We start from the raw sequence: 19,712 nt of genomic DNA, 5'->3' as shown, positions 1-19,712 counted from the left end.
TGCCTTGTGCCAGCCACCTAGTGAGTATCCTTATTCTATTACAGTGTAGTGAAATGTATGCATGTGATGCACGTATGTATGTATAACTTCTGTTTTCTTTTTATTTATTTGTAGAGCGATATTCAGGTTGTCGATCAGAGAGTTAATGAGTTACAGTGAGACGTCGATGCTCGGGTCAGACACGTCTATCGGGAGAGGGATGCCAGCTGGGCGGAGAGCATTTGGATTGAGACAGAGGGCCGCCATGTTGCTGAGGAGGGACGTCGGACTACCGAGGAGGACCGTAGGATCGCCGAGGAGGCCTTAGCTGCGGAGCGGGCTTCACATATGAGGGGCTTTGAGGACTTCTGGGACTTTGGGCAGTTTCCTCCTTGATAGGCCTATGAGTATCATGTCTTGTAGCTTTCTTTTTATTAGTATCACCCCGATGTATAAATTGTATGTAGGGAGAGGGGTGGATATAGGTATAGGCTTTTATTTGGTAGAGATAGGGAATGTATAACTCATGATTTATAATACAATGCATTCAGTCGATCATAATAATTCCAATCATTCTCTTCGAATATATTCATGCCTTTATTTATTTACAAACAATAGAAATACTTAGCCAATTATACATTATTTTTATAATTGCTCAAGACATAACCTCTTTTACCAGGATCCGCCTTTTTTCGGTTTTCAGATCCCAGCGATTTTTCAACTCTCCTTTTATTATCCCGGAATTTTCAAATGAATGCCCTCTCGGGTTTTCACTCATTGGGATGTCCCTTATTGTTGCATAGATCGCCCTTTGCGGGTTTTCAACCTATCGGGAATTTTTATTTTCTTCTTTTTTTCTTTTTTTACGAAAAGTATTTCTTAAGCCTATCCAGATTGGTAGGTTCGGAGAACTCCATGCCGTCCATGGTAGTTAGTTTCACCGCCCCTTTGCTCAGTATCTTCTGTTGGGGTTTAGTGTCCTATAGACAATTGTTCTAGGATACAAACTTAATGTAAATGAAGTGTTCTTTATATCATTTGTTTTAATGAGATATATGTTTTATAACTATATAAAGACAATCCCTTTTAAGAACTAAATAAAGTCTAATAAAAGGAAATCCGTAAGTTTGTTTAAGGTGATTATAAAGTGTTCATACAAGCATGAAGTGAGACGAAACTTTATAATAAACTTAAAACCACCCCAAGTCAAGTAATATGTTCAGGATTGACATATCACTGTTGAGACTTGCATGTAACAATGTCTTCTATCCCGACAGAAAGCTGATCTCACAAGCTTCATATATACAGATATCTGGACAGTTACATGGATCCGATGAAAAGAAGTTCATTAGGATTGGGGACCCGACTTGAGATAACAGGATGGGTAGATTCATCCTTGTCACATGTTCATCTCATTGGTATTAATAGGTATAAGTAATCCTCAGACTCAAAGAAATGTTAATTAGTAATTCTGGATTACGGAATGTGACGCTTTGATCTTGTTGTAACACGATCCTTAACAGAGATGACTCCGGGGTGTGAACAGCAGATGTTGGGTATCACAGGAAGTAATTGCGGGATAGTTATACATTGGATTGAGCATTTATCACTCCCGATAAATGGGAGATATGTCCATGGATCGCTTGTGGAAGACTTGACTCTAAATCCTTGCAAGGTGATAGCTTAAGATTGAAATGCAGATTTCTCTTAACCTATCTAATTGGAGTTGACTCGGCCTGTATAAGTAAAACGAACGTCTCGCTATATGTGACTTGACATTATCCATAGTCATAAGATTCAGTTCAAGGACGTAGTTGATAAAGGATCGAATTATACTGTAACTAATACGGAAAGGTCAACGACAGAATCAACATGTCTCCTTATAGCTCTGGGGGAATGATTACGGACTTGCTAATCACATTCTTCGTACATCATTCCGTTATGCAAAGATTAAATATAATTCTTTGAAAATTAATTTTAATAGTTGCATACGGCTAGAAGCAATAAGAACCTAATGGGTCACACATAAGACTTGGAACCCAAAAGAGAAACAGATGTTAATTAATTGATGGAAGCCCGACTAAGCCCAATAGGGCCCAGTAACTGTAGGGGGCGATTTTATGTATAGTGGATACATAAATAATTAATTTGATTTTATCAATTCTAATTAGATTATGATTATGAATTAAATTAATTAAAGGATAAATAAATTAGGAGATTTAATTAGATTATATTACTCCTATTATTATCCAATAAGGTTATTATTATTATCTTTATATTTAGATATATTAATAGATAATAATTAAGAATTCTATTCCGAATTAAATTCTTATTCAATAACCTAATTCTATCTAACTAGGGATTAGATACAATAGATTATAAATACCCCCTACATAGTGATTTTCGAAATCCCCAAGCAATCCAAGAGAGAGAATTTCGACCCCCCTTGTTCGAGGACGAGATTATCTACCGCTTCCTTCCATTCAATTGATTTTCATCTCTTTCTCTTTATCCTTGATCTTGTGTTGATTAATTAGAGACAATCTACTTTGGTTGTTATAAACGGTTGATTCTAACTTGATCTTCCATTGTTTTTGTTTTGTGCTCGGGAACTCGAAGTAAGAGTTGTGGGCACTTCGTTTGCAACGGTAGATAGAACTTCTGAAAGGTACTTTTTTTATCCCTCTTTATATGAAATAACGATTAACGGATCTTGGGTTAATGGAAATAGGTTAAAATTTTTATATTTCCGCTGCTATACGTTTGCCTATTTTCCTTCATCTTCTTCACAAGGAATGGTCCTTCCCAGTTCGGCCTAAACTTGCCCCTAAGGTCGGTGTGCATTATCTGGATCTGTTTCAGCACCATGTCCCCTTCTTTGATAGGGCTAACCTTAACCCTTTTGTTGAAGGCTCGGGCCATCCTCCTCTGATATAGTTGTACATGGTAGAGGGCTTCCATCCTCTTCTCGTCGACCAAAGCCAACTGTTCATACTGTTTCTTCACCCATTCCGCTTCAGGAATCTCTGCTTCTACCGCGATTCTCAGTGATCGCTTCTTAATCTCGATCGGCAGAACTGCTTCTGCCCTATATACTAAGGAGAACGGCGTTGCCCCAGTATATGTTCTAATAGTCGTGCGACAGGCCCACAAAGCAAGTGGAAGCTGCTCGTGCCAATTCCGATGTGACTCTACTGTCTTTACGAGAATCCTCTTAAGGTTCTTATTAGTCGCCTCCACTGCCCCATTAGCTTGCGGGCGGTACGGTGAAGATCTGTGGTGCTCAATACTATATTCTTGGAAGAGATTTTTCACTTCTCCCTGGAACTGGACCCCGTTATATGTGATCATGTGATGGGGCACCCCAAACCTGGTGATTAGATGTTTTTCGATAAACATCCTCATCTGCTTAGATCCCAACTTACTAAACGATTCTGCCTCTACCCACTTGGTGAAGTAATCAATGGCCACTGCGATGAACTTATGTCCGTTTGACGCATTAGGTCTCACCTCGCCGATGATATCAATGCCCCAAGCCGCAAACGGCCAAACAGGTGCCAACACGTGCAGTTCCATAGCGGGCAGGTGATTATAATCTCCGTGGATTTGACAATCATGGCATTTCTTCGCATATTCATTGCAATCTCTTTCCATGGTGAGCCAATAGAAGCCTTGCCTTACGATTTTCTTTGCTAACACTGCTCCTCCCATATGGGCTCCACAAATTCCTGAGTGTACTGACTCCATTGCTTCACGGGCTTCTCCCTCGTCTAAACATCTCAATTGTAATCCGTCCGCGTGCCTTTTATAGAGAAAGTCATTGTGGATGACGAACTACTGGGCTAACCTTCTGATCACGGCCTGATCGCTAAGTTCTGATTCTGCCGGATAAGTTCCACTTTTCATGAAGTTCACGATGTCGAAATACCAAGGCTTTCCATCCACTCCTAACAACATTACATCTTCATAGCATGGTTTGTGAGACCTCCTCAGCACCAGCTGTAACACCCTGGTCCAATACCATGTAGATATTGTCCGCTCTGGCCCAATTCCAACACATTGGGCCTCACGGCTTTAAAACGCGTCTGCATGTATTAGATTCACATCTTACTAATAAGCCCCAATCACTCCCTCTCCATTTCCGATGTGGGATTCGGTTCATTCCTGCCCCCATCGCCATCCCTTAGGGCCGCTCCTTGCTCAGGCCTTCTTACCCCGGCGCCACCCACTCCGGACCGGGTCGTTACAGGCCCACCAGCTTCCGCCTGGTTCGTCCCCGAACCACACATCATACGTGGAGAGTCGGCTCTGATACCAATAAAATCTTAAGAAGGATGACTCTACATACTGGCCGATCCATATGAGCATTGCTAGTCTTTTATTCCTGAAAAGTGGTGGTGGCAAGGGGTGAGCTGCCGACTCAATAAGATAGTTAATTAAATACACAGTTCAACCACATGCGCATACAATACTTTCGTGCATTTAATTTATAGGTTATCAAGCAATATGTTTATCAATTTAAAAAAAATTATTAGTCCTTTTTATTTAAGGGCCCTGCTTACTCTAGTCTAGTAATACCCAATGGTTGCTAGGCCAATAAAATCATATCATGGGATACCCTATCGTAACAAATACCCGGTATCCCGTCTCTTATCTTTAGGTACCCTGTCGTAACAAATACCCGGTACCTTAACACCCTGTCGTAACAAATACCTGGTGTTTAAATTTCAGTCGCAACCATTGAATATACTATCTAGATAAGCTCTTATGCTTATAATTTTCCAGTCTTTCATATTATCAAAGTTTATCAACTGTATCATAATCGATTTCCATTCTATCCCCAATAAATCTCGGTCTAACATCCATTCATATCCTCACAACCATTAATGTCAAATTCAATTCATTCACGTTACCGTAATCATCATAAATATCAGGTATACGTATCAAACATATAAATCAAATCAATAAGCAATTATTACACGAAGTCAAATATAGCACTCAAACATACAAGTGCACATATTATATATTTAATTAACCATTTACACATGTTAAACACGAAAAATCGAACCAATAGACAATTTATCTCAACCAATTAACATGGCTACAAACATATAATGAGAGGTACTGTATATTTAATTAACTACTCACCTTGATTGCAAACAAAAATACGAACAGCTATGGATCTCTGATTTATCACCCGTTTGATCACCATAGCTTTGAGCATAATTTAACGGGATCTCCACAAAGTAATCACCCTCAATAACTCAATATAATATAATTTTAGAAGATGGAGGAAGGAAAGAAAAATGGTAGACGGCTGTTCTTCTCTTTTTTTTCTCAAAAACTTAATATACATACCTGTATATATGTAAATCCCGCCAACCCTATTATATTAGAAAAAGAGTTCCATTTTGTATAGAGCTCCCTTTTATTAATTATTATAAAAAAAATCCTAATGTATGATGTGTAAAAATAACAATTCTCTAAAATAATGTAATGTCTAATACTTTTACGTAGTCTTTTAATTACAAGATATATATAATGATAAAAAAATGTTTAATATTTATGCTTATCAAAATCAAATTAAATTTTGACGAGTTATTATACCGTCCTAATTAATTATTTTAGGAACCTAATTTTCTAGATGATAATATCTAATAAAATTTTCATATACAAGTAAATGTTTATAAAAAGTTATTTTGCGGGCGTTACAGTTCTTCCCCTCTAAAAGAAATTTCGTCCCCGAAATTTAAAAGTGGAGTATATGATGAAATTATTTTGACTATATTTAAAGAAATATTAAATAAATAAAAAAGTATTATAGTAGAAAAGAGAAGATTTTAGATATTGCAATTAAGAGATTTAATTGAAAAAAAAAAAATCATTTTAGAAGTAAACTAGGAATCTTTCATCGAAAATTTAAATTTAAGGAAAAATTACTTTAACTAAACAATTATATATATATATCCTTTATGTACGATTTGATATCACAAGGGAAAAAAAAACAAGAATTTTTTTTTATCACTTTTTTTTTCACTGTTATCTTAAATCTTCTAAATATATATGTAGTATATAAGTTCTATTATTAAGCCTATAAGTATATAGATCCACAAGGACTCAATACTAATTATAAGCTGTAAGAAAGGATCATCTTGTTAAAAGGTATGTAGTAAACTAATATACATGGAACCCAAAACAAGTTAAAAATGATATTAATACCACTGCGAAATCACTTTCATCCCAAGAAAAAAAAAAGAGATCTAATAAAATAAAAATAACATAAAGGTTAATTATATGCAAATCATAATAATGTGAACATAAAAATTCCTTAATTTCGTATCATTAAACCTCAAACACTTTTTCATATTTAAACTATTTAATTAATTAGCTAAATGTTCCCAATTTGTTTTGAGTTCTCTCGATCCGCTTAGTTTTCTAGCTTCCCGCATTTCATTAAAAAAAATTAATTAATTAATGTAATAAATACTTTTTGTAATAAATAATATTTTTGGTACAATGAAATCTAAAACCTATACTGTCAATTTGTCTTTTATAAAAAATCATGTAATCTAACAAACTGATCCAGGTACTGCTGAAATGTGCGGTTCATTAGAGCCATGAATGCAGCTGGTGCATTTGTCAATCCAAATGGCATCACTAGAAACTCATAATGTCCATAACGCGTACGAAAAGCCGTCTTAGACACGTCTTTATCTGCTACCCTTAATTGCCAATATCCAGATCTCAAATCAATCTTTGAAAATACCTTTGCTCCCTTCAACTGATCCAACAAATCATCAATCCTCGGTAAAGGGTACTTATTCTTCACAGTCACCCTATTTAGTTGTCGGTAATCGATACAAAGTCGCATACTCCCATCCTTCTTCTTCACGAATAAGACGGGTGCACTCGAGTAGTAGATCAGGGTTTCAACATGGAGCTTCTAGTTTTAGAAGTGGCGGCAGGTCTGGATTTAGGAGATCTTCTGGGTATGGCCGAGGTACTGGTGAGCATAGTTCTTATAGTGCTCCATCTGTGGGTACTGGTCGAGCATTCAGTGCTGGAGGTAGTACAAAAATGTATCGAAACTTGAGACCACATTACTGGTGGAGGGCTATGAAGAAAGACATTGCCGAATTTGTGGCTAAATGTCTTACATGTCAGCAAGTTAAAGTGGAACATCAAGCACCAGTTGGGAAATTACGACCTTTAGCTATTCCATCATGGAAATGGGAAAGGATCACCATGGACTTTGTTATTGGACTGCCTAGGACACTGCGTAAACATGATGCCGTTTGGGTGATTGTAGACCGGCTAACTAAATCCGCTCATTTCTTGCCAATGCGGCAAACTGATCCTTTAAACAAGTTAGCAAGGTTATATCAGGATGAGATTGTGAGATTGCATGGTGTTCCAGTCTTTATTGTATCGGATAGGGATCCCTGTTTCACTTCTCGATTTTGGGGTAGTCTGCAGAAAGCTTTAGGTACAAAACTGAATTTTAGCACAGCTTTTCACCCTCAAACAGATGGACAATCAGAACGTACTATTCAGACCCTAGAAGATATGATGAGGGCTTGTGTATTAAATTTTCAGGGAGATTGGGATAAGCATTTGCCTTTGATTGAGTTTGCTTATAATAATAGTTTCCATTCTAGCATCGGGATGGCACCATACGAAGCTCTGTATGGTAGGAAGTGCAGGAATCCTGTTTGTTGGGATGTGGAAGGCATGAGGCAGTTGGAAGGACCTGAATTGGTACAAGAGACAGTTGAGAAGGTCGAGACAGTAAAGAAGTGTATACAAGCGGCACAAGACAGACAGAAAAGTTATGTGGATAAGCATCGTCGGGAGATGGAATATGAAGTAGGAGATCGTGTGTTCTTAAGAGTTTCACCTTGGAGAGGAATCGTTCGATTTGGGAAAAGGGGTAAGCTAAGTCCTAGATACATTGGACCATATGAGATCACAGAAAGGATTGGACCATTGGCTTACAGATTAATGCTGCCAGTGGAGCTATCACAAATTCATAACGTTTTCCACGTATCAATGCTAAGAAAGTATCGATCGGATCCGAGTCATGTGATTTCTGAACCAGAAATTCAAGTAGTCAAGGACTTGACATACAAAGAGGAGCCAGTAGAGATATTAGAGACCCAGATAAGGAAGTTGAGAAGACGAGAGATTCCAATGGTGAGAGTTCGTTGGAGTCACCATCGATCTCTACGTGAAGCTACGTGGGAGATTGAGGAACACATGAGACGACAATATCCATATCTTTTCAACATTACTGGTATGTAAATTTCGAGGACGAAATTATTTTTTTTAGGGAGGAAGAAATGTAACGTCCGTAAAATATATATATATATATATATATATATATATATATATATATATATATATATATATATATATATATATATTATAAGCATTAATTAAGTCTATGCATTCACTTATATATTAATATCAATTGCACTATAGTTTATAAATATTTATATAATTTACTCAGTTAGAGGTTATTTTAGAGAGCAGTTATTAATTAAGGAGTGGGTACTATTTTAAATCCTATCCTATCCTTTTTTTTTCCTAGCTATAAATACTATAAGAAAAAGGAAAACCTAATTGCTTTGAAAGTTTTTTTTACGGGAGCCGTTTCTCTTCCACATACACCATCTCTTTTTCCTTTCTGCAAATCTTTTACAGAACTCTCGATATCTCAAGAAATCTACAGGTACTGATTATTAATTATCCACTTTATCATAATTGTTTTGTTTTCCAGAAAAAAAAAAGAATGATTTGACATATTAATTAGGGCTCTAGAATTGTAGGGTACAAATATAGGTTTTTGCTTTCAATTAATGCTAGTGCAGCAATGACACCTATCATACACTTTCTCCTAACCATTTACTGTATCATTCTTTTAATCGATGAGGTTTTAAGGGTTATAAATAAATATTTTTCCTTGTACTGGATTTCCAAGACTAATTTCTTTTTTATTATTATTTTGGAATCCGTATACATATACAAATTTCAATTGTTGATTTGATAACTTCCCCACTCAAAATAAATTTCCAATTTCTAAGTTCCAAGCATATATTGTATTTTGTCCTTATATAATATATAAATAGGTAATGAGCTTATTTTGTTTCTTTCCAATTTTTCTTTATATATTATTATATAAAGCCCTCTAATAACAAGTAAGTTAATTAAATAAAGAATATTGTACTTGTACTTGCTTACTTAACATTTTTAAGTAATCAGTTAATGAGTTTATTTTATAAATATTATTAATAGGAGGTGAGGATCCAGCGGAAGGTAGATTGGAAGGAACCGCTTAGTTAGACCTTCTATTAGTGTTAGAGGTGAGTAGTTAATTAAATATACAGTACCTCTCATTATATGTTTGTAGCCATGTTAATTGGTTGAGATAAATTGTCTATTGGTTCGATTTTTCGTGTTTAACATGTGTAAATGGTTAATTAAATATATAATATGTGCACTTGTATGTTTGGGTGCTATATTTGACTTGGTGTAATAATTGCTTATTGATTTGATTTATATGTTTGATACGTATACCTGATATTTATGATGATTACGGTAACGTGAATGAATTGAATTTGACATTAATGGTTGTGAGGATATGAATGGATGTTAGACCGAGATTTATTGGGGATAGAATGGAAATCGATTATGATACAGTTGATAAACTTTGATAATATGAAAGACTGAAAAATTATAAGCATAAGAGCTTATCTAGATAGTATATTCAATGGTTGCGACTGAAATTTAAACACCGGGTATTTGTTACGACAGGGTGTTAAGGTACCGGGTATTTGTTACGACAGGGTACCTAAAGATAAGAGACGGGATACCGGGTATTTGTTACGATAGGGTATCCCATGATATGATTTTATTGGCCTAGCAACCATTGAGTATTACTAGACTAGAGTAAGCAGGGCCCTTAAATAAAAAGGACTAATAATTTTTTTTAAATTGATAAACATATTGCTTGATAACCTATAAATTAAATGCACGAAAGTATTGTATGCGCATGTGGTTGAACTGTGTATTTAATTAACTATCTTATTGAGTCGGCAGCTCACCCCTTGCCACCACCACTTTTCAGGAATAAAAGACTAGCAATGCTCATATGGATCGGCCAGTATGTAGAGTCATCCTTCTTAAGATTTTATTACTAATAGTTTAGCTTGTCTGCACTTTTGGTAATTTTTAAATGTTTGGTTTCATTTATTTGAACCTATTGGAAGGCATTTATAAACGTAATGGAATTGCACTTTTGAGTTTTGTTAGTATATAAAATGAAATTTATTATTGTTCGAGAAATTGACGGTTTTTAAAAAGGGGTGTTACACCAGCGGCTTTGAAGCAAGGTTCCGAGGATTATCCCATACCGACACCAAGGTGGCCAAAGCATCCGCTGCTTGGTTCTGCGCTCGAGGAATATGATAAAAGCGGCACTCGCTGAACCTTTGTGCCAACCCCTCCAGCTGGTCTAGGTATGGGCACAACCTTTCTTCCCTTACTTCCCAATTTCCATATGCTTGTTCGATAATCAGCTTGGAGTCGCCCCAGATTTCGACATACGATGCTCCAAGTGCTGCCAACGACTCTAACCCGTAGATGCATGCTTCATACTCGGCCATATTATTAGTGAGAGGGAACGACAACTTCTTTTCCATTGGGATCCTTTCCCCCTCTGGTGAGATAAGCAACACTCCTACCCCCGCTCCATTCAAGTTAACCGCTCCATCAAAGAACATTTTCCACGGTATAACTTCTATCGGGTTCAAATGCTCGTCGGGAAAATCATAGTTTATCTCCTCTTCTTCCGCACTTAGGGGTTGATTGGCCAGATATTCCGCTACGGCTCTTCCCTTGATAACCTTCTTCGTTACATATTCGATGTCGAATTCAGATAAAAGCAACAACCATCGGGCCAGCTTCCTTGTTATGGATGGAGTTCGGTACAGATTCTTGACGGGATCCATCCGAGAAATAATGATCACTTTGTAAGACTGAAAATAGTGCCGCAGCTTCTTTGTTAGCCATACGACTTCCACGCACGTCTTTTCGATCATATTATACTTAAGCTCGTATTCCATGAACTTTTTACTCAGATAATACACCATATGCTCCACACCGGTGTCCCCTTCCTGGGCCAACATTGCTCCGATGGATCGCTCCTCGATCGCTACATATAAGAGAAGTGGTTTTCCGAGTTTAGGCGGCCTCAAAATCGGTGGATTAGTCAAATAGGTACAGACGCTTTCCAACGCTTGCTGACACTTGTCGTTCCAAACCGTGGGTTTATCTTTCCGCAACAGCTTAAAGATTGGTTCGCAGATCGTGGTGAGTTGTGCTATGAACCGACTGATATACTGAACCTGCCCCAGGAACCCTCTTACTTCTTTCTCATTCTTCGGTGCTGGCATTTCCTCTATAGCCTTCACTTTATCGGGATCCACCTCAATCCCCTTGTCACTGATTATATAGCTGATGCGCCTCGCGGCGTTCGGTACCGCAAGGCTCACTGAGGGATAAGTGTACCCCGTCGTTATCAAGTAATAAAATTCTGGATAGGTCCAGGTATCGTCCACAGGATTTATTTCTGCAAGTATCGAGCTACTTGGTCTCAGGTGTTATCTAGGCTGTGTGGGTTTTGAGTTGGTTTTGTTTAAGTTAATCTACTCCTAGTTGGATTATGCTACTCCTAGCTAAGTTATACTAATTCTAATTACGTTATTCTACTCCTAATTAAGTTAAACTACTCCTAGGTGATCTTTCACTAATGCAATTCCCTAAAGGAACATGGTATGAACGATAATAATGAAGTTTGATTTGCTCCCTTTTGGATTCTCTTGGTAGGTCGAAGAGAATGAAAACTTCTGAACAAGGAGTAAATCCAAACTTTTCTAACTTTTGAGGAAAAGGTAGTTGATATACACAAGCTTCGATTTGATCATTTATTTATATCACATGATTTAGGATTTTAGGTTTTGAACCGGGGTTGCTTACCGCTTCTGGTTCCTCACTTACCTTGAGTGATGCATGTGACAGTGGGCTTGGTTCTACCTTTTTGTCGTTCCTCATGGAGATGGCTTGAGCTGATTCCCTTTGTGGGATTTCTATGTTTTCCTTTATGCCTGGGAGAGCATCTCGGGATTGCTCTTGCATCTCATGGTTTATTTGAGCCAATTGGTTGCTCAAGTCCTTGCAAACCTCCTCGTTGATTGTAAGTCGGGCTGATATTCCTTTCAAAAGGGACAGCACCTCATCTCATGAGCTAGAGGGTTGTGGAGGAACTTGGCTTGCTTGTTCGTAAGGGAACGTTCCCAATTCGTTTTCCCTGTGCTCACTAACAAACCTATTTGGAGGCCTCAACATGTTAGGGTTCCCGTAGGACAGATTTGATTGTTGAGGTCTCCTCCAATCACTACCATAAAAGCTGTAAGAATTGGGATTAGAATTATACCTTTGGTGATTACCCACAAAACTTACACTTTCATTGGTGTTGAGGCTCAGTTTCGCCATCAAGATATCCATTTTCTTATTTAACTCGGCCATGGAGGGATTGGGAGCCTCATTCTCCAGGGCATGAATGTATTGTCTTGATGGGATAGTAAACTTTTGAACTTGCCACTCGACTCTTTCTTGCCAATTCATTGATCAGAGAATGCTGAGAAAAAGTGAAGTTCTAGCACAAAAGTTGATAAGTAAAAGTATATAGTTATGAACAAATACAAAAGATATGAACAAGTATAGAAGTTATAAAGAATTATATATAAACAGGTATAAACGATATAAACAAAGGAAAACCAAAGGTTTAGCCTTAGTAATTGGAATTAAAAGGTAATAAATGGTATATGAAGAATTAATTAAACTTAAATGCTTATTTATGCATACAAGTTAAAAGAACTATATTAAATGCATATTAAGTTCATATTAATACATATTAAAGACATGAATTAAATCAATTGAAAGAATTGGGAAAATTTAATGTATTGAATCCAATGAATTAAGTTTGGAAAAATGGAATATGTGTTGAATAAGAAATCATATTAGGTTATCTAAACATTTAATTATCGTTATTTAACCAATATTTGCAACTATTAGAAAATAAATGAACTAAAACGAAATAGAAAAGGTAATTTATTAATCGAACACATATGTACAAAAATAAAAATAAACAATTTAATTACAACAAAATAAAAGAAATATATACAAAATAAAATTGAAAAACCTAAACTATTCTATATATTCATCCCTATCGAGCGGGATTTCCGTGACCCTATAATGGTCAATTTTTAACTGCACGAAAGCTTGACGTTCCGGTGCAGAAAGAAAATACGGGCCCGCACGAAAGACACGTTTTACGAGTCCTTCGAACTCTAAAAACTCATAGTCTATTGTCGGGAAGAATTCATCATCACTCCAAGGAACATCAATGGTACCCTTGGTACCGAGAATTATTCCACAGATTATATTGCCGAACCCAATCTTTTTATCCTTGGATCGAGAAGCGGCGACAAGACCCTCCATCAGAATTTTTGAAGAATCCACTGCATTCCCCTGGATTATATCTCCAAGAACATATAGATCGGTGTCACTTACCACACTACTAAATGTGCGACCGAACAAACTGTGACACAAGAATTTGTGTAAATACAGCATGTAGTTTGAGTGAAAGGAATGATTATAGGCGAGTCTGGGATTGAAACGCCAAAAACCAGTAAGCATTCTCCAAATGTCCGTGGATGTCATGTCTTTGCCAGGATGACGTTTGATTGTATCCCTCGGGGGAAAACCAAACCAGGCCTGCAACTCTAGATAGCCAAAAGTGAAGATTTCGCCATCGCGGCGAAATCTAAGACGGACCCGACGTTTGTTAATGAAACGAACGGTACAGAAAAATTCCAGAATCCAATCGCCAATGATTGGAAATCGCATTTTGGCGAATTTTGTCCACCCTAAGCGTTCCAAATAGCGACTCATGTCATCGCTTATACCAAGTTGATCATTCAAGAAGTCATCCATATATAACATTCCAACAAAGAATGTATAACGGAGCCTCCAGTAGCGTCTTCCTTCATCGTGATTGAAGATAGGAAATGGCGCATCATATCGTTTGGACAAGTCTGGACGTTTGTTGCTTGAAGCAGCATTTTTCTTTGAGGTTTTGTGTTTAGTAGGCATGGTAAAGAACTAAAGAGACAAGGTTTCTGTAACTTAGTGAAAAATGGTGTTTGAAGAAAATCAGAAATTTGATCTGACAAAGATGAAAAGAATGTAACAGAACCATGATCTTCAAGGACTTATTTATAAGAGTTTAGGATGAAATGAGGTGTTGTTTTGATGTGAAAAGGCATAAAATTATACCTTTCTGAATTGAAGAAACGTAATTTTTCATTTATGAAAGGTTTTGTCTATAGGTTGAAGATGATTCAGGTCTAATGTTGCAAAATTAACGCGTGTCGCGACCGAGAATTCCAAATTCTCGGTCGCGACACGCTGATTTCCTTGCGGAAATCAGGCGTCGAAACCTATCTTCCGATTCTCGGCCGAGAATTTAATATTCTCGGTAAGTTCAGAAAAAACCTAACCTATTTGGACAATTTTGAAAAGGAGAATTCTCGACCGAGAATTCCAAATTCTCGGCAGAGAATCGTCTGAAACTTCAATTTTGAACTAATTTCCTAAAATCAAATCTAAAATCATGAAATAAACATATTTTATGCATCTAAATCATAATATAAAGTCACCTAATCATAAAAATGGTGTAAAAAAAAATAAATAAAAATAAAAATTTAACAAATAAAAAAAATAAAAAAATGGAAATGAACAAAAATGTAAAAGAAAATAAAACAAAATAAACTGTGTTAGAAAAGCTAAACAAATTATACGTCAGATAATCTTGTTACGAATTCAATTCCTATATTCGAAATATTTTCGTAATAAATTTTGCATTGATTACCATTAACTTTGAAATGAACTCCGTTAGGTCCTTCAAGTTCTAAAGAACCATAATCGAATGTTTTGACGACTAAATACGGTCCTATCCATCTGGACTTAAGTTTTCCTGGAAATAAACGAAGCCGTGAATTAAATAACAGCACCTTATCCCCAACATTAAAGTGTTTGACTTTAATCTTGGCATCGTGCCATTTTTTCACTTTTTCTTTATAAATCTTTGCATTTTCATAAGATAGATGACGTAACTCATCTAACTCATTTAAGTCGAGCAAACGTTTCTTACCTGCTTGTCGTAAATCAAAGTTAAGTTCCCTAATAGCCCAATAGGCTTTGTGTTCTAATTCGACTGGTAAATGACATGCCTTCTCATACACTAAGTGGTATGGAGTCATTCCTATTGGCGTTTTAAATGCAGTACGGTATGCCCAGAACGCATTATTCAGTTTAGAAGACCAATCTTTTCTTGAAGATGAAACTGTTTTCTCTAGAATCCATTTGAGTTCTCTATTAGATATCTCTGCCTGTCCATTTGACTGAGGATGGTATGGCGTTGACACGCGGTGGCGTACTCCATATTTTTTCATAAGCATATCAAAACTTCGGTTTATAAAATGGGTACCGCCATCACTAACGATGACTCTTGGACAACCAAATCTACAAAATATATCGTCGAGAAAATTAACAACTACTCTAGAATCATTTGTTGGGGTTGCAATTGCTTCAACCCACTTTGAAACATAGTCAACGGCGACTAATATGTAAGTTTTACCATTAGAAGGAGGAAAAGGTCCCATGAAATCTATCCCCCACATGTCGAAGACTTCGACTTCTAACATGGTTGTGAGGGGCATCTCATCTTTCCTTCCTAAATTTCCTGTTCTTTGGCACTTATCACAACGAGTAATAAATGAACGGACGTCTTTAAACATCGTAGGCCAAAAGAAACCACATTCAAATATTCTAGCTACTGTTTTACTAACTCCAGTATGTCCTCCATAAGAGCTAGAATGGCATTCCGACATTATGGATTCATATTCATTTTCTCCAATGCATCTCCTAATTATCCCGTCACCATAAGTCTTGAACAAAAAAGGATCTTCCCAAAAATACTGTTTAATGTCAAAGAAGAATTTCTTCCTTTGTTGGAAAGTTAATCCTTCCGGAGCAATATTGGCTGCAAGATAATTTGCAATATCCGCATACCATGGTGACATGACAAGTTTTATTTGATAGAGATGTTCATCAGGGAAATCATCTCGTATACCGTTAGTTTCACCTATAGGACCGTTTTCATCTTCGAGCCTTGATAGATGATCGGCGACAAGGTTCTCGACTCCCTTTTTGTCTTTGATTTCTATATCAAATTCTTGTAATAATAAAACCCATCTAATTAGACGTGGTTTAGCATCCTTTTTAGCAAATAAATATCTTAAAGCTGCATGATCAGTATAAATAATAACTTTCGAACCTAACAAGTATGACCTAAACTTATCACATGCAAAGACTACAGCTAACATTTCTTTCTCTGTTGTGGTGTAGTTTAATTGTGCACCGGACAGTGTGTGACTTGCATAATAAATGACATGAAGTTTCTTATCCTTCCTTTGACCTAAAACACATCCGACAGCTAAGTCACTTGCATCACACATAATTTCAAAGGGTAAATCCCAATCAGGTTTAGCAATAATTGGTGCACTGACTAAAGCTGTTTTCAATGTTTCGAAAGCTTTAACGCAATCTTCATTAAAATCAAAGGTTGAATCTTTCATGAGTAAATTAGTAAGTGGTTTGGAAATTACAGAGAAATTCTTAATAAATCTTCTGTAAAAACCGGCATGTCCTAAAAATGACCTTACTCCCTTAATAGTAGTTGGAGGGGGTAATTTTTCTATTACTGAAGTTTTTGCTCTATCCACTTCTAATCCTTTTTCAGATATTTTGTGACCTAAAACAATTCCTTCGTCAACCATGAAATGACATTTTTCCCAGTTTAATACTAAATTTGTTTCTTCACACCTAGACAAAACTTTATCCAAGTTTTTTAGGCACGAATCGAAAGAATCTCCATAAACTGAAAAATCATCCATAAAAACTTCCATGATATCTTCAATGAAATCATTAAAAATCGTAGTCATACAACATTGAAATGTTGCAGGTGCGTTACATAGACCAAAGGGCATTCTCCTATATGCAAATGTTCCGTAAGGGCACGTGAAGGTTGTTTTATCTTGGTCATCCGGGTAAATATATATTTGAAAGAATCCGGAGTAACCGTCTAGAAAACAATAGAAAGCATGACCAGCTATCCTTTCGATCATTTGATCAATGAAAGGTAGAGGAAAATGATCTTTCCTAGTTGCTTTATTAAGGTTCCTATAATCTATACAAACCCTCCAACCAGTGGTGGTTCGTGTAGGTATTAATTCCCCTTCGTCATTCCTTACAACTGTTATGCCTCCCTTTTTAGGTACACAATGGCTTGGACTAACCCATTCACTATCCGAAATAGGATAAATGATTTCATTGTCTAGAAGTTTAGTAATCTCATTTTTGACTACTTCTTTCATATTCGGATTTAGGCGTCTTTGCCTATCCGCTTTAGGTGGCTTATCTTCTTCTAAGTGAATTCTGTGCATTACGATGCTCGGATTAATACCTTTTAAGTCTGAAATTTGCCAACCCATACTTCCTATCCTATTTCTAACAACTTCTTTCAATTTCTCTTCTTGAACTTTTGTTAATTTGTTAGAGATAATTATAGGTAGAGAATCGCCTTCGCCTAAGAAAGCGTACCTCAAATGACTTGGTAATTCTTTAAGTTCTAATTTAGGTGGAACTATAATTGAAGGCGGAACTGGTCCATCTTCTCGAATCAAAGGCTCTGGGTCCTTATCTTCTAGTTCCTCACTCATTATAGGTTCTATTATTTCCTCTTTTTGAACAATGTCATTTACACATTCTTTAATTAAATCAAGTTTCATACAAGCGAAATCCTCCATAGGATATTTCATCGCTTGATTCATATCAAACTCGATCTTATCGTCTCCTATTCGTAAAGCTACTTTCCCTTCCGACACATCAACTAGAGCACGTCCCGTGTTCATGAACGGTCTACCAAAGATTAGCGGACAATTTACGTCATATGCAAAATCTAATATAACGAAATCGGTAGGAAAAATAAATTTATCAACTTTAACTAAAACATCCTCAATTATACCATATGGTCTTTTAGTTGTTTGATCCGCTAATTGCAAAACCATATTGGTACGTTTGATATCTTCTTCTAAGCCTAACTTATTAAAAATAGATAATGGCATCAAGTTTATGCTTGCTCCTAAATCACAAAGACAACTTGGGAATTCAATATCTCCCAATTTACACGGAATGGTAAAACATCCGGGATCTTTGAGTTTGGTGGGCAAAGTACTTGACACAATTGAACTGCAATCTTCAGTTAGTGAAATGGATGAAATTCCTTCCCAACTGATTTTCTTTGAAATTAAATCTTTGAGGAATTTACCATAATTGGGAATTTGCGTAATCGCATCCATAAACGTCAAATTAATATGCAAATTCTTAAGTTTGTCTAAAAATGTTAAAAGTTGTTTGTCATAGTCCTTATTGCGGACTTTGTGTGGAAAAGGTGGTTTGGGTACAAAAGTTTTTGTAATTGAGTCAATTTGTGCATCTTTTTTATTTAATGTATCTTTTTTGGACTTTGGTAAATCAGTTCCTGGCAAAGTTGAATTTTCGGGCATTTCCGGACCTAAGTAATTTTTCCCTGAACGAAGAGTGATAGCCTTTATATGCTCTTTCGGATTTTCTTCCGTATGGCTGGGAAGACTTCCCTCTTTGCGGGATGGAATTGATTTAGCGAGTTGTCCAATTTGAACCTCCAAATTATGGATGCTAGATGATTGGTTTTTAATAAGCTGATCGAATTTATTCTCGATCCATTTAAAACCATCGTCGTGATTACTTATTTTTCCGCTCATAGCATCAATAAATTTATCGATTTTAGAAGATAAATTGATAATCGTATCTCTTGATTGATTTTGATAATTAGTGGTACGATTTTGATTAGCATTAGAATTATTATTATTATCTCTCCCGTTAAAGTTAGGATGATTTCTCCATCCAGGATTATATGTATTGGAGTAAGGGTTATTAGGTTGGTTTTGCCCTTAGACAAAATTTACCTGTTCAATTTCGCTCATACCTTCATAATCCACATCCGTTTGGATTGGCTTACCATTAAGATCACACGGTGCCATAAACCTATCAATTTTGTGCGATAAGGCAGAAAACTAGGCTTGCAACATCGCGACTGGATCAAGATTCACTATACCTTTAACTGATGACGTAGTTGAGGATGATGGTTTCGCTATTGGTATGTGTCCACATTCCGCGGGCCACATACTGCTGTTGATTGCCATTTCCTCCAAAAGTTCTCTTGCTTGGGCAGATGTTTTCTTCATGAATAACCCTCCAGACATAGCATCCAATGAACCTCTAGTTGTAGGATTTAGTCCATTATAAAATGTTTGCATTAAAAGTTCAGCGGGCAATTGGTGGTGTGGGCATAAACGTTGAAGTTCTTTAAAATGTTCCCAAGCCTCATAAAGAGTTTCATTATCATTTTGAGAAAAAGATGTTAACTCTTTAATGACTCTTGCGGTTTTTGCTAAAGGAAAAATTTTTGATAAAAATGCTTGGGCTAATTGCTCCCAAGTCTCAAATGA

General features: G+C 36.5%; 1 non-coding gene across 1 annotated transcript; it reads left to right on the top strand.

The window, feature by feature from the left end:
- The first annotated feature begins 19,536 nt into the window (after positions 1 to 19,536).
- On the top strand, positions 19,537 to 19,643 carry LOC136201666 (small nucleolar RNA R71). The gene has a single exon (XR_010674011.1). It is a non-coding gene; the product is annotated as a small nucleolar RNA R71 (small nucleolar RNA).
- The last annotated feature ends 69 nt before the right edge of the window (positions 19,644 to 19,712 follow it).

Source organism: Euphorbia lathyris, chromosome 7 (assembly GCF_963576675.1).
Source record: "Euphorbia lathyris chromosome 7, ddEupLath1.1, whole genome shotgun sequence".
NCBI lineage: Eukaryota > Viridiplantae > Streptophyta > Magnoliopsida > Malpighiales > Euphorbiaceae > Euphorbia > Euphorbia lathyris.
Note: the sequence above shows the minus strand (reverse complement) of the source record. Positions and strands in the feature narration are given on the sequence as shown.